The sequence below is a fragment of the Somniosus microcephalus genome, chromosome 2, assembly GCF_052327205.1.
Source record: "Somniosus microcephalus isolate GS21.2 chromosome 2, FLI_Smic_1.0, whole genome shotgun sequence".
Lineage (NCBI taxonomy): Eukaryota > Metazoa > Chordata > Chondrichthyes > Squaliformes > Somniosidae > Somniosus > Somniosus microcephalus.
In genome coordinates this window covers 375001281-375014790 of record NC_140988.1, presented here as the reverse complement: position 1 = coordinate 375014790, position 13510 = coordinate 375001281, and positions in this window count along the sequence as shown.

Below are 13510 nucleotides of genomic sequence, written 5' to 3'. Positions count from 1 at the left end.
GTATGCTGTTCCTCTGAGTTTCGGTTCCCAGATACTGGCTTTCGCGGGCTCACTGTCTTCAATCCACAAGCCTGTCTGGCTTGCAGTAACAGAAATAAAATGGTTCAGAAACTGATCACGGGGCCTGGCGGCCATTTTGTATGCCCTTTTATCAAAGGTTTTTCTGTGCAAGCTTACTTTGGTCAATAAACAGTCTTATTTTATCCAGGTTTCTTGCGTGATTTTTGCTGAAAATTGCGAATCTTACAACTGGCAAGGCCGGCATTTATTGCCCATCCCTAGTTGCCCTCGAGAAGGTGGTGGTGAGCCGCCTTCTTGAACCGCTGCAGTCCGCGTGGTGAAGGTGCTCCCACAGTGCTGTTAGGGAGGGAGTTGCAGGATTTTGACCCAGCGGCGATGAAGGAACGGCCGATATATTTCCAAGTCAGGATGGTGTGCGACTTGAAGGTGGTGGTGTTCCCGTCCCTTGTCCTTCTCGGTGGTTGAGGTCGCGGGTTTGGGAGGTGCTGTTGAAGAAGCCTTGGCGAGTTGCTGCAGTGTGCATCTTGTTTGTCGTAGCAGTTTGATACAACTTGGTTTGTTTGCTGGGCCATTTCAGAGGGCAGTTAAGAGTCAACCACATTGCTGTGGGTCTGGAGTCACATATAGGCCAGACCGGGTAAAGGCGGCAGATTTCCTTCCCTAAAGAACATTAGTGAACAAGATGGGTTGTATACAACAATCCAGTGGTTTCATGGTCACCGTTACTGATACTAGCTTTTTATTCCAGATTTATTTAATTAACTAAATTTAATTTCCCCAGCTGCTGTGGTAGGATTTGAACTCAAGTCTCTCCAGATCATTAGTTCCAGGCCTACCGGATTACTAGTCCAGTAATGTTACCAGTATGCAACTGCACTCGCTTTTCACTCAGAGCAACCTATAGTGATGTTAGCAAAAATATATTTTTACTCCTATTTCTTGCTGTTCTATTGTGTTACTTCCTTTGCGCTTTGCTTTAAACCACAACTGAAGCTTCTCAAGAGTGGAGGCACTTACCCTGTCCACTGGGCAAGAGGTGGTCCTTGTACAATATAAAAAACACAGGACTGAGCTGCTTGCCCACAATAATCCCAACATTCCAGCGTGACGTGCGACCTCTGACCTCACTTTAAGACCCAGGAACTCAAACTGTTGCAAATATACCCCACTCCTGGAAGGTCATAGATTAAGCTCTTCAAAGGCAAGCAGCACCGTGCTTAACAGATGATTGAGTGTTTGGCGAGGATTTGTAAAGGAGCAGGTTTTAGCAGGTCTCACCATCAGTGTCCTTTAAAGACCGTTCAAATCCCTGAAGGAGCTGCCTGCAATTTCTGCGGGGGATCTCCAGCACAGAATGAACACCACCGTAACAGGGCATTCGGCCCAACTGGTCTATGCCGGTGTTTATATTCCACACGAGCCTCCTCTCACTCTAATTATTTCTTCCCACCTTATCCCCACCCCCCCATCCTGTATCCTTCTGATCCCTTCTCCCTCATATATGCATCAAGCCTCCCTTAAATGCATCAATGCTCTCTGTGGCAGCGAGTTCCATATTCGCAAATTCGGCAGAAGATCAGTGGAACCTCCTGGAGAAAAGGTGCTAATGGTTATAGCTCCCTCTACATTACCCCGTTAAACACGAGGCCAGGTAGAGCATGCGTTAGATTCAGCGCCAATCTCCCCCTCCTCCGATCAAACAGTGTCCCCACCCCCCCTGTAATGTATATACCTTTAAGGGGGGAACTGCTTTTTACAGCTCATGTATACTGTAGTACCGGCAGTAACCACACCTGTATATAGCACTGAGTAGTAATCTGTACAGTTCAGTTCCAGAGTGAGCCACATTGAGTAAACACCTGTTGTACCGTTCTCCTGCAGTCTTGTGTCTTACTACTGACGGACACAACACCCCCCACCCCACCAAGCCCAACCCGGGAAGAGTGCCCCCTACAGGATCCGCTGTGGCACTTCCATTTCCTGCCCTGAGGTTGGGATTCTCCTCTTCACCTGGCTCTCCCAATCAACCACAGATTGGTACAGAGAGAACGCTGCACTGTCGGCGGTGCCGTCTTCTGGGTGAAATGCTAAACCGAGGCCCCGTCTGCTCTCTCAGGTGGCCGTAAAAGATCCCGTGGCACTATTCAAAGAAGGGCAGAGGAGTTATCCCCGGTGTCCTGGCCAATATTTATCCCTCAATCAACATCACCAAGAAAACAGATGATCTGATCATTATCACATTGCTGTTTGTGGGAGCTTGCTGTGCGCAAATTGGCTGCCGCGTTTCCTACATTCCAACAGTGATTACACTCCAAAAAGTACTTAATTGGCTGTAAAGCACTTTGGTTGGGAAAATTCTTTCTTTCCTTTAACTTTCAACGTAACCTGGTGGAGTGGATTGCAGCCCATCGAAAAACCGACTCAATCTTCCCAACGATTTCAATGGAATGAAAATCACGGCGGGTTCTACAACGGGCGATTGGCCCAACTGCCCAGGCGCTGATTTCTAAAATGGCCCCCAGAATCATAAATAAGTATCTCCCTTTCTTTTTGTGCAGGGGGACCAGACTCAGCGAGGGGCTTTAAAAGAACAGAGTTTGTCACAATAAAGAAAGAAAGAATTCGCATTTCTACAGCGTCTTTCACAGCCTCGGGAGGTCCCAAAGTGCTTCACAGCCAATAAAGTACTTTTTTGAACGGCAGTCACTGTTGTAATGTGGGAAACGCGGCAGCCAATTCGCGCACAGCAAGCTCCCACAAACAGCAATGTGATAAATGACCAGATCGTCTGTTTTTTTAATGATGTTGGTTGAGGGATGAAAATTGACCCAGGACACCGGGGAGAACTCCTCCTGCTCTTCTTCGAAATAGCACCCACCTGAGAGAGCAGACGGGGCTTCGATTTAACGCCTCATCCAAAAGGCGGCACCTCCGACAGTGCAGCGCTCCCTCAGTACTGGCACTGGGGAGTGTCAGCCCGGATTTTGTGTTCAAGACTCTGGCTCAGAGACAAGAGTGCTACCCACTGAGCCACGGCTGACACCTGCCTCTTGCTGAGGTGCCGTTCCGTAGCAGATACACGACTCAACGGGCCTTTCATCCTGTGTGAGATACTACAGGAGGACCTCTCACATAGAAAGCGTGTTTAAAGAAAGAAAGAAAGACTTGCATTTATATAGCGCCTCCGGAGTGGAGCTGGAACCCACGACTTTCTGACTTTTTGTGAGTAAGGGGCCTCTACAACCTTGCCCTCTGCAAGTAAACGCCTCTTTCACGTGTCTACCTCTATCTGTCCATCTCTTTGTGCCTCTGTCTCTCTCAGTGTCAGCTTCTCTCTCTCGCTCTCTCTTTCTTTTAGTCTTCCCAATTATCTGCAGTAACTCACTCCATATCACAGGGGCCATATGTTGGAACATTTAACTTTGCTGTGATTTTTCTTGTTTTAAGACTTGTTTTCTTGGGTTGAACGACTTAATGACCTCCCAGCATTAACGCTCCAGGGGGAGAGGTGAGAAAAGTGAAGGAACAAATTTAACAGGCGGGGAAAGAGAAGAAGGGGTGGGGGGGGGGGGGGCCGGGGGAGAGAAACATTTTGGTTTGTTAGAAGAGCCGGACCTGTCAAAGCTGTCCGTCAGAGGCTGCTAACCTGACAAGCTGCCCTTGGACTAACACAACTTCAAAGTTCAGGATGAGACCAGGACAGAAACTGTAAAACAGCAGGAAGCATTTATTAGCTCGGGAAGGCAACAGCTTGTCCTGGAGAGAGAATCACCCAATAACACACAGTGTCTTTAGGAAAGCAACATCATTGTTTTTGTTCAACTTAGTCTGTTTACGTTATTTTTAATTAACTTGAACATCCTGTGTGACTTCTAAAGGCAGGAATCTATGTAAAACACACACAGGGGCTGCTATTCTCTATAATATACACAGGGGCTGCTATTCTCTATAATATACACAGGGGCTGCTATTCTCTATAATATACACAGGGGCTGCTATTCCCCATAATATACACAGGGGCTGCTATTCTCTATAATATACACAGGGGCTGCTATTCCCTATAATATACACAAGGGCTGCTATTCTCTATAATATACACAGGGGCTGCTATTCTCTATGATGTACACAGGGGCTGCTATTCTCTATAATATACACAGGGGCTGCTATTCTCTATAATATACACAGGGGCTGCTATTCCCTATAATATACACAGGGGCTGCTATTCCTATAATATACACAGGGGCTGCTTTTCCCTATAATATACACAGGGGCTGCTATTCTCTATAATATACACAGGGGCTGCTATTCCCTATAATATACACAGGGGCTGCTATTCCTATAATATACACAGGGGCTGCTATTCCCTATAATATACACAGGGGCTGCTATTCTTATAATATACACAGGGGCTGCTATTCCCTATAATATACACAGGGGCTGTTATTCTCTATAATATACACAGGGGCTGCTATTCCCTATAATATACACAGGGGCTGCTATTCCTATAATATACACAGGGGCTGCTATTCCCTATACTATACACAGGGGCTGCTATTCCTATAATATACACAGGGGCTGCTATTCCCTATAATATACACAGGGGCTGCTATTCTCTATAATATACACACGACAGAAAGCTGTTGCCACTCCTGATCTCTCTCCTCTTGGAAAGTGCGCTTGTGTGTGAACAGTAAGTGAAAGCAATGCTGGGTATGGGTGTGAAGCCCTCCTCAGTGGAATATCCCGCCGGCACAGGAATATCGTCCTTTCTTATCGGCCCTGGCGAGTGACCAGAAGTTCCCTGGCAAGTGAAGATCTGAACTTCGAGAAGTGAGTTGGTGTCCTCAGAGGACAGTGGCCATATTCGAGTCACCCAAAGATGTGAAGTTCTGTGGGGTGGGGTGGAAAGAGGGGCGGCTGTATCGGGGATTCTGTTACATTTTAAATCCCAGCTCCTCCAGCTCGAGGGTTTGCCACCCCTCCAGGATTGCCCGGGAGTCTGCAGGAAAGGAAGGATAATCTCCAGGACACAGCTGCGAGGAAAACTCTGGGGAAATATCATCGGGGCATTAAAAATTATCTATTTTTTCAATTTATTTGAACACTTTCACTTATTTGTTATAAAAATATTGGAGATGGCTAAAAGAGACTGTTTGACCGAGGGTCGAGTCATGCACTGGGGTAACAAAGAGTCTATTGATTTGGGAAAGCTGGGGGGTCGCGAGGCTGGGTGACCAATGGTGGGAGCGTGGGTGGGGTGGGGGGGGGACGGAGAGCAGGGGTGGGGGGAGCGTGCTGGGGTGTTTGGAAGGTGGGAGGGTCGTGTGATGAACCCTCCGGGAATACATCCAACCAGAGTTGGGAGCCCCTACCCAAGTCAACTGAAGACGCTGACACCATCCAGGACAAAGCAGCCCGCTTGATCGGCAACTCATCCACCACCTTAAGAACATAAGAACATATGAAATAGGAGCAGGAGGAGGCCATTTGGCCCTTCGAGCCTGCTCCGCCATTCAATAAGATCATGGCTGATCTTCTACCTCATCCCTACTTTCCTGCATTATCCCCATATCCCTTGATTCCCTTAATATTCAAAAATCTATCGATCTCTGTCTTGAATATACTCAACGACTGAGCCTCCACAGCCCTCTGGGGTAGAGATTCACCACCATCTGAGTGAAAAAATTCCTCCTCATCTCAGTCCTAAATAGCCGACCCCTTATTCTGAGATTGTGACCCCTGGTTCTAAGCTCCCCAGCCAGGGGAAACATCCTCCCTGCATCTACTCTGTCAAGCCCTGTAAGAATTTTGCATGTTTCATTGAGATCACCTCTCATTCTTCTAAACTGTAGAGAATATAGGCCTAGTCTACTCAATCTGTCCTCATAGGACAATCCCCCCATCCCAGGAACCAGTCTGGTGAACCTTCGTTGCACTCCCTCTATGGCAAGTATATCCTTCCTTAGGTAAGGAGACCAACACTGTACACAATACTCCAGGTGTGGCCTCACCAGGGCCCTATATAATTGCAGTGAGACATCTTTACTCTTATACTCAAATCCTCTTGTAATAAAGGCCAAGATACCATTTGCTTTCCTAATTGCTTGCTGTACCTGCATGTTAACTTTCAGTGATTGGTGTACAAGGACACCCAGGTCCCTCTGAACAACAACATTTCCCAATCTCTCACCATTTAAAAAATACTCTGTTTTTATTTTTCAGACCAAAGTGGATAACTTCACATTTCTTCACATTATATTCCATTTGCCATGTTCTTGCCCACTCACGTAGCCTGTCTATATCCCCTTGAAGTTTTCTGCATCCTCCTCACAACTTACATTCCCACCCAGCTTTGTATCATCAGCAAATTTGGATATATTACATTTGGTCCCTTCATCCAAATCATTGATATAGATTGTGAATAGCTGAGGCCCAAGCACTGATCCTTTTGATACCCCACTAGTTACAGCCTGCCAACCTGAAGATGACCTGTTTATTCCTACTCTCTGTTTTAAATATTCACTCCCTCCACCACCGGCGTACCGTGGCTGCAGTGTGTACCATCTACAAGATGCACTGCAGCAACTCGCCAAGGCTTCTTCGGCAGCACCTCCCAAACCTGCGACCTCTACCACCTAGAAGGACAAGGGCAGAAGGCGCATGGGAACACCACCACCTCCAAGTCACACACCATCCTGACTTAGAAGTATATCGGCCGTTCCTTCATCGTCGCTGGGTCAAAATCCTGGAACTCCCTCCCTAACAGCACTGTGGGAGTACCTTCACCACACGGACTGCAGTGGTTCAAGAAGGCGGCTCACCACCACCTTCTCAAGGGCAACTAGAGATGGGCAATAAATGCTGGCCTTGCCAGCGACGCCCACATCCCATGAACGAATAAAAAAATAGAAGCTGTAATGAAAATGAAAGGACAGAGAGGAAGGGGCATAGTTCTTGTTTTAACTTTGAGTGACCTTTGACCGGAAGTGTAAGAGGTAAGATGTAGTTTTTGTTTGTTCAGTCTGCTGCTGATATTCACTCTTTCTCTGGTGAGAAAACTCACCTTCTCCCTGGGGAAATCCACCTCTTTTTTTTTTGCTGTGGATTATTTTCTTAGGGCTGAGAGGCAGCAGCCTCTATCAGTCAAAGTCCACCCCTCTGGCCTCTGCTGTTCCCTTCCGCCCTCCTAGGGGTCTCAGCTGGCAGTGCTGAGCTGACACACTGCAGTACTGGAAGAGGTGGGTCGTGATGGAGACTGTGTCGTGTAATTACAGCTGTCTCCAACAGAGGACATTAACCCCGGAGGCGACACATTTTAGTTGTGGCCGACTCTGACATCAACAACCTTGCTTTGTCAAACACCTCCGTCCTGTCACCAAGAAAGAAAGAACTAGCATTTCTATAGCGCCTTTCACAACATCAGGACGTCCCAAAGCACTTTACAGCCAATGAAGTACTTTTTGAAGTTGTAATGTAGGAAACGCAGCCACCAATTTGCATACATCAACAACAACAACAACTTATATTTATATAGCGCCTTTAACATAGTAAAACTTCCCAGGGCGCTGCACAGAAGTATTTTAAGACAAAAAATTTGACACCGATCCACATAAGGATAAATTAGGGCAGGTGACCAAAAGCTTGGTCAAAGAGGGAGGTTTTAAGGAGCGTCTTAAAGGAGGCGAGAGCGAGGTAGCAAGATCCCACTAACAGCAATGTGATAATGATGAGATAACCTGTTTTTTAATTATGTTCTTTGACCAGGGAGAACCCCTCTGCTCTTCTTCAAAATAGTGCCGTGGGATCTTTTACATCCACCTTAAGGGGCAAATGGGGCCTCGGTTTAATGCCTCATCCGGAAGACGGCACCTCTGACAGTGCAGCACTCCCTCAGCACTGCACTGAGAGCGTCAGCTTAGATTATGTGCTCAAGTTTCACTGGAGTCCAATGTGAACCCACAGCCTTCTAACTCAGAACCAAGAGGGCTACCCCCTGAGAGTGTGACCCCCAAGAATCTTGTCACTTGCCACTGAAATTCTCTTTCTCAATCCCATTGTTGCACTGTTCCAGTGAAGCTCGGGGCAAGTTTGAGGAACATCATCGATTAGGCACTTTACAGCCCTCTGGCCTTAACATTGACTTTAACGACTTTAGACCTTATTGATAGCTCCAACTCTTTCTCTGGCAGGAGGTGTTGACAATGTGGGATGGGTGTGCCAGACTTTCCGAGGATGGGGGAGGGGAGTGGGCTGGGGATTGAAGTGGGGTCATCCCCCCCACCCCCCTCACCCCCATTTCTGCCCCTACTCTGTGGAACTGTGGAGGAGCAAAGAGATTTGGGTGTCCATGTACACAAATCACTAAAAGCTAGTTGACAGATGCAAAAAGGATTCATAAAGTCTAATGGAATGTTGGCCTTTATAGGAGCATAGGAACAGGAGGAGGCCATTCAGCCCCTCGAGCCTGTTCCACCATTCAATGAGATCGTGGTTGATCTGTGACCTAACTCCATATACCCGCCTTTGGCCCATATCCCTTAATACCTTTGGTTAACAAAAATCTATCAATCTCCGATTTAAAGTTAACAATTGATCTAGCATCAATTGCCCTTTGTGGAAGAAAGTTCCAAACTTCGACCACCCTTTGTGTGTCGAAGTGTTTCCTAACTTCACTCCTGAAAGGTCTGGCTCTAATTTTTAGACTCTGCCCCCTAGTCCTAGAATCCCCAACCAGCGGAAATAGTTTCTCTCTATCTACCCTATCAGTTCCCCGTAATATCTTGAAAACTTCGATCAGATCACCCCTTAACCTTCTAAATTCTAGGGATTACAACCCTAATTCATGTAATCTCTCCTCGTAACTTAACCCTTGGAGTCCGGGTATCATTCTGGTAAACCTACGCTGCACTCCCTCCAAGGCCAATATATCCTTCCTAAGGTGTGGTGCCCAGAACTGCTCACAGTGCTCCAGGTGTGGTCTAACCAGGGGTTTGTACAGCTGCAGCATAACTTCTACCCCCTTGTATTCTAGTCCTCTAGATATAAAGGCCAGCATTCCATTAGCCTTTTTGATTATTTTCTGTACCCGTTCATGATATTTTAATGATCTATGTACCTGGACCCCCAAGTCTCTTTGGACCTCCACTGTTTTAGCCTTTCACCATTTAGAAAGTACCCTGTTCTATCCTTTTTAGGTCCAAAGTAGATGACCTCACATTTGCCTACATTGAAATCCATTTGCCACAGTTTTGCCCATTCACTTAATCTATCAATATCCCTTTGTAATTTTATGCTTTCATTTACACTGCCAACAATTCCACCTACCTTTGTGTCATCGGCATATGTGGATATATGACTTTCTATGCCATCATCTAAGTCGTTAATAAATATGGTGAATAGTTGAGGCCCCAACACAGATCCCTGCCGGACACCACTAGTCACCTCCTGCCAATTAGAGTACCTGCCCATTATCCCTACTGCCTGTCTCCTGCCGCTCAGCCAATTTCCTAACCAGGTCAATATTTTGCCCTTCTACCTTAGTTAACAGTCTCTTATGTGGGACTTTATCGAATGCCTTCTGGAAGTCCATATAAATAACATCCATAGACATTCCCCTCTCCACTACTTTAGTCACCTCTTCAAAAAATTCAATCAGGTTTGTCAGGCATGACCTGCCTTTCACAAATCCATGCTGGCTCTCTCTGATCAGCTGGAAATTTTTGAGGAGTTCAGTCACCCTATCCTTAATTATAGACTCTAGTAAATTTCCTGACAACAGATGTTAGGCTAACTGGTCTATAATTCCCTGGTTTCCCCCTCTCGTTATTCTTAAATGGCGGAGTGACATACGCAATTTTCCAATCTAAAGGGGCTGGAATACAAAGGGGAGGAACTGATGCTTCAGTTGCACAGAACTTTGGTCAGACCCCATCTGGACACTGCGTTCAGTTCTGGGTCCCACACCTCAGGAGGGAGACATTAGACTTGGAGGGGATGCAGCGTAGACTCACCAGAATGATACCGGGGTTTAATGGGGTTAAATTATGAGGACAGGTTGTATAAACTTGGTCTGTATTCCCTTGATTTCAGAAGGCTGAGAGGTAATCAGATCGAGGTATTTAAAATGATTAAGAAATTCTATAGGATAGACACAAAGAAACTATTTCCCCTGGTGGGGGAATCCAGAACTGAGGGGCATAATCTTAAAATTAGAGCCAGGCCGTTCAGGGGTGATGTCAGGAAGCACTTTTTCACACAAAGGGTAGTGGAAATCTGGAAGGTTCTTCCCCCACAGGTGTGGGTGCTGAGGGTCAATTGACATTTTCAGGACTTGAGAGCAATTGATTCTTGTTGGATGAGGGTTTCAATAGATATGGTACAGATCTCTCCCTGAGGGAGAGGGGCTGAGAGACACCAGTCAGTGTACAAATATCTCCCTGAGGGAGAGGGACTGAGAGACACCAGTCAGTGTACAAATATCTCCCTGAGGGAGAGGGACTGAGAGACACCAGTCAGTGTACAGATATCTCCCTGAGAGAGAGAGGGACTGAAAGACACCAGTCAGTGTACAGATATCTCCCTGAGGGAGAGGGACTGAGAGGCACCAGTCAGTGTATAGAATCTCCCTGAGGGAGAGGGACTGAGAGACACCAGTCAGTGTAGAGATATCTCCCTGAGGGAGAGAGGGACTGAGAGACACCAGTCAGTGTGCAGATATCTCCCTGAAGGAGAGAGTGACTGAGAGACACCAGTCAGTGTACAGATATCTCCCTGAGGGAAAGTGGACTGAGAGACACCAGTCAGTGTAGAGATACCTCCCTGATGGAGAGAAGGACTGAGAGGCACCAGTCAGTGTACAGATATCTCCCTGAGGGAGAGCGGGACTGTGAGACACCAGTTAGTGTACAGATCTCTCCCTGAGGGAGAGAGGGACTGAGAGACCCTAGTCAGTGTATAGATATCTCCCTGAGGGAGAGAGGGACTGAGAGACCCCAGTCAGTGTATAGACATCTCCCTGAGGGAGAGGGACTGAGAGACACCAGTCAGTGTACAGATATCTTCCTGAAGGAGAGAGGGACTGAGAGACACCAGTCAGTGTACAGGTATCTCCCTGAAGGAGAGAGTGACTGAGAGACACCAGTCAGTGTACAGATATCTCCCTGAGGGAGAGAGGGACTGAGAGACACCAGTCAGTGTAGAGATATCTCCCTGAAGGAGAGAGGGACTGAGAGACACCAGTCAGTGTACAGATATCTCCCTGAGGGAGAGCGGGACTGAGAGACACCAGTCAATGTACAGGTATCTCCCTGAAGGAGAGAGTGACTGAGAGACACCAGTCAGTGTACAGATATCTCCCTGAGGGAAAGTGGACTGAGAGACACCAGTCAGTGTGGAGATATCTCCCTGAGAGAGGGAGGGACTGAGAGACACCAGTCAGTGTACAGCTATCTCCCTGAGGGAGGGAGGGACTGAGAGACACCAGTCATTGTACAGATGTCTCCCTGAGGGAGAGAGGGACTGAGAGACACCAGTCAGTGTACAGCTATCTCCCTGAGGGAGAGAGGGACTGAGAGACACCAGTCAGTGTACAGATATCTCCCTGAGGGAGAGGGACTGAGAGACACCAGTCAGTGTACACATATCTCCATGAGTGAGGGGACTGAGAGACACCAGTCAGTGTACAAATATCTCCCTGAGGGAGGGAGGGACTGAGAGACACCAGTCAGTGTACAGATATCTCCCTGACGGAGAGGGACTGAGAGACACCAGTGTACAGATATCTCCCTGAGGGAGGGAGGGACTGAGAGATACCAGTCCGTGTACAAATATCTCCCTGAGGGAGGGAGGGACTGAGAGACACCAGTCAGTGTACAGATATCTCCCTGAGGGAGAGACGGACTGAGAGAACCCAGTCAGTGTATAGATATCTCCCTGAGGGAGAGAGGGACTTGTTGTGTATGTACCTTTAAGAGAAGAACTGATTCTATACTGCAGTACCGGCAGTGACCACACCTGTATATAAAGCCATAGCAGGCTTCTGTACTTCAGTCTTGAATTACTCTCTGTTCAGTAAATACCTGTTTTATTGTTCTCCTGCAGTCTGAGCATTATTGATCCTCGGACACTACACTGGCGACGGGCAGGTTTGAACTCACCTGCAGTACTGCATCACCTCACGGGGATCTTTTCCCTGAAGAGAAGCTTCTTGGAGGTCGAAGTCAGAATGGCGGGCGTCGACCGCGGGCAACCGCCCAGGGATCCATCGGAGAGTTGCAGGGGAGGCAGTGGAGAGCTGGGCCTGGCTCCCCAGTCGAGGTGTTCCAGCAAGTCGTGCTGGTAGCAGGTAGTGCGCTGACCCTTCCGGACTGCGGCGGGCTCGGGCTCGATCGAGCGGCTCTGCAAAGGGGCCGTGCAGCGTCATGTGGAGGAAGAGAGAGAGAGAGGGTGGAGCGCACAGGGCGCGGTCGGTGCTCAAGAACAGGGCAGCGTGGAGAGGATAGAACGCGGGGAAGGAAAAGTGAGACGCGCCGAAGCCGCGGGTCGCCGCCATTACCCTGCAGAACGCTCGGAGCAGTGTGGCAGCAAGGGGAAGAAGGAAAAGCGCGGGAGGCGCCATTTTATTTCATTGGGGAAGAAGGAAAAGCGCGGGAGGCGCCATTTTATTACATTGGGGAAGAAGAAGAAGCGCGGGAGGCGCCATTTTAAATCACCCAAGTTGCCGAAGAATGGCAGTATCACTGCTTTCGACAATGAGGTAGAAGACTGGACCACGTATGTGGAAAGAATTGAAGTGTACTGCAACGCCAATGAGGTGGCCAATGGAAAGAAGGCGTCGGTATTATTAAATTTGATGGGCGCGAGAACGTACGGCCTATTGCGGAATTTAATTACCCCAGCTAAACCAATGGAGAAAAGTTTTGAAGAGATTGTTAATATCTTACAGGAACACCTAAACCCTACACCGCTGCTGATAGCAGAAAGATTCAAGTTCCATAAAAGAAACCAGCACAAAGATGAGAACAATGCTGACTATCTTACGGAACTACGGAAGTTATCGAAGCATTGCCAGTTCGGAGCAGGACTGGCAGACACCTTACGGGATAAGTTTGTCTGCGGGCTCCAGAGTGAAGGAACCCAGAAACGACTACTTTCGGAAAAGGACCTGACGCTAGAACAGGCTTTCAGCGTGGCAGTATCCTACGAAGCAGCAGCAAGGGGAGCTGCGGAAATACAACAGAAACCACAAGAATACAGCGCTAATGAAATGGCGTATGGAACAGAAAAGTGCTATCGCTGCAGCAGAACAACCCATGGTCAGAAGGACTGCTGGTTTAAGGACAAAGTATGCAGGCAATGTGGGAAAATGGGACATATAGCAAGAGTCTGCAGGTCAGGAAAGAAAACCAACACTACAAGAACTACTAAGGAAAAGTACAAGAAAGTAAAAAAAATGACAGACAGTAGTTCGGAAGATCAGGAGAGTGATAAT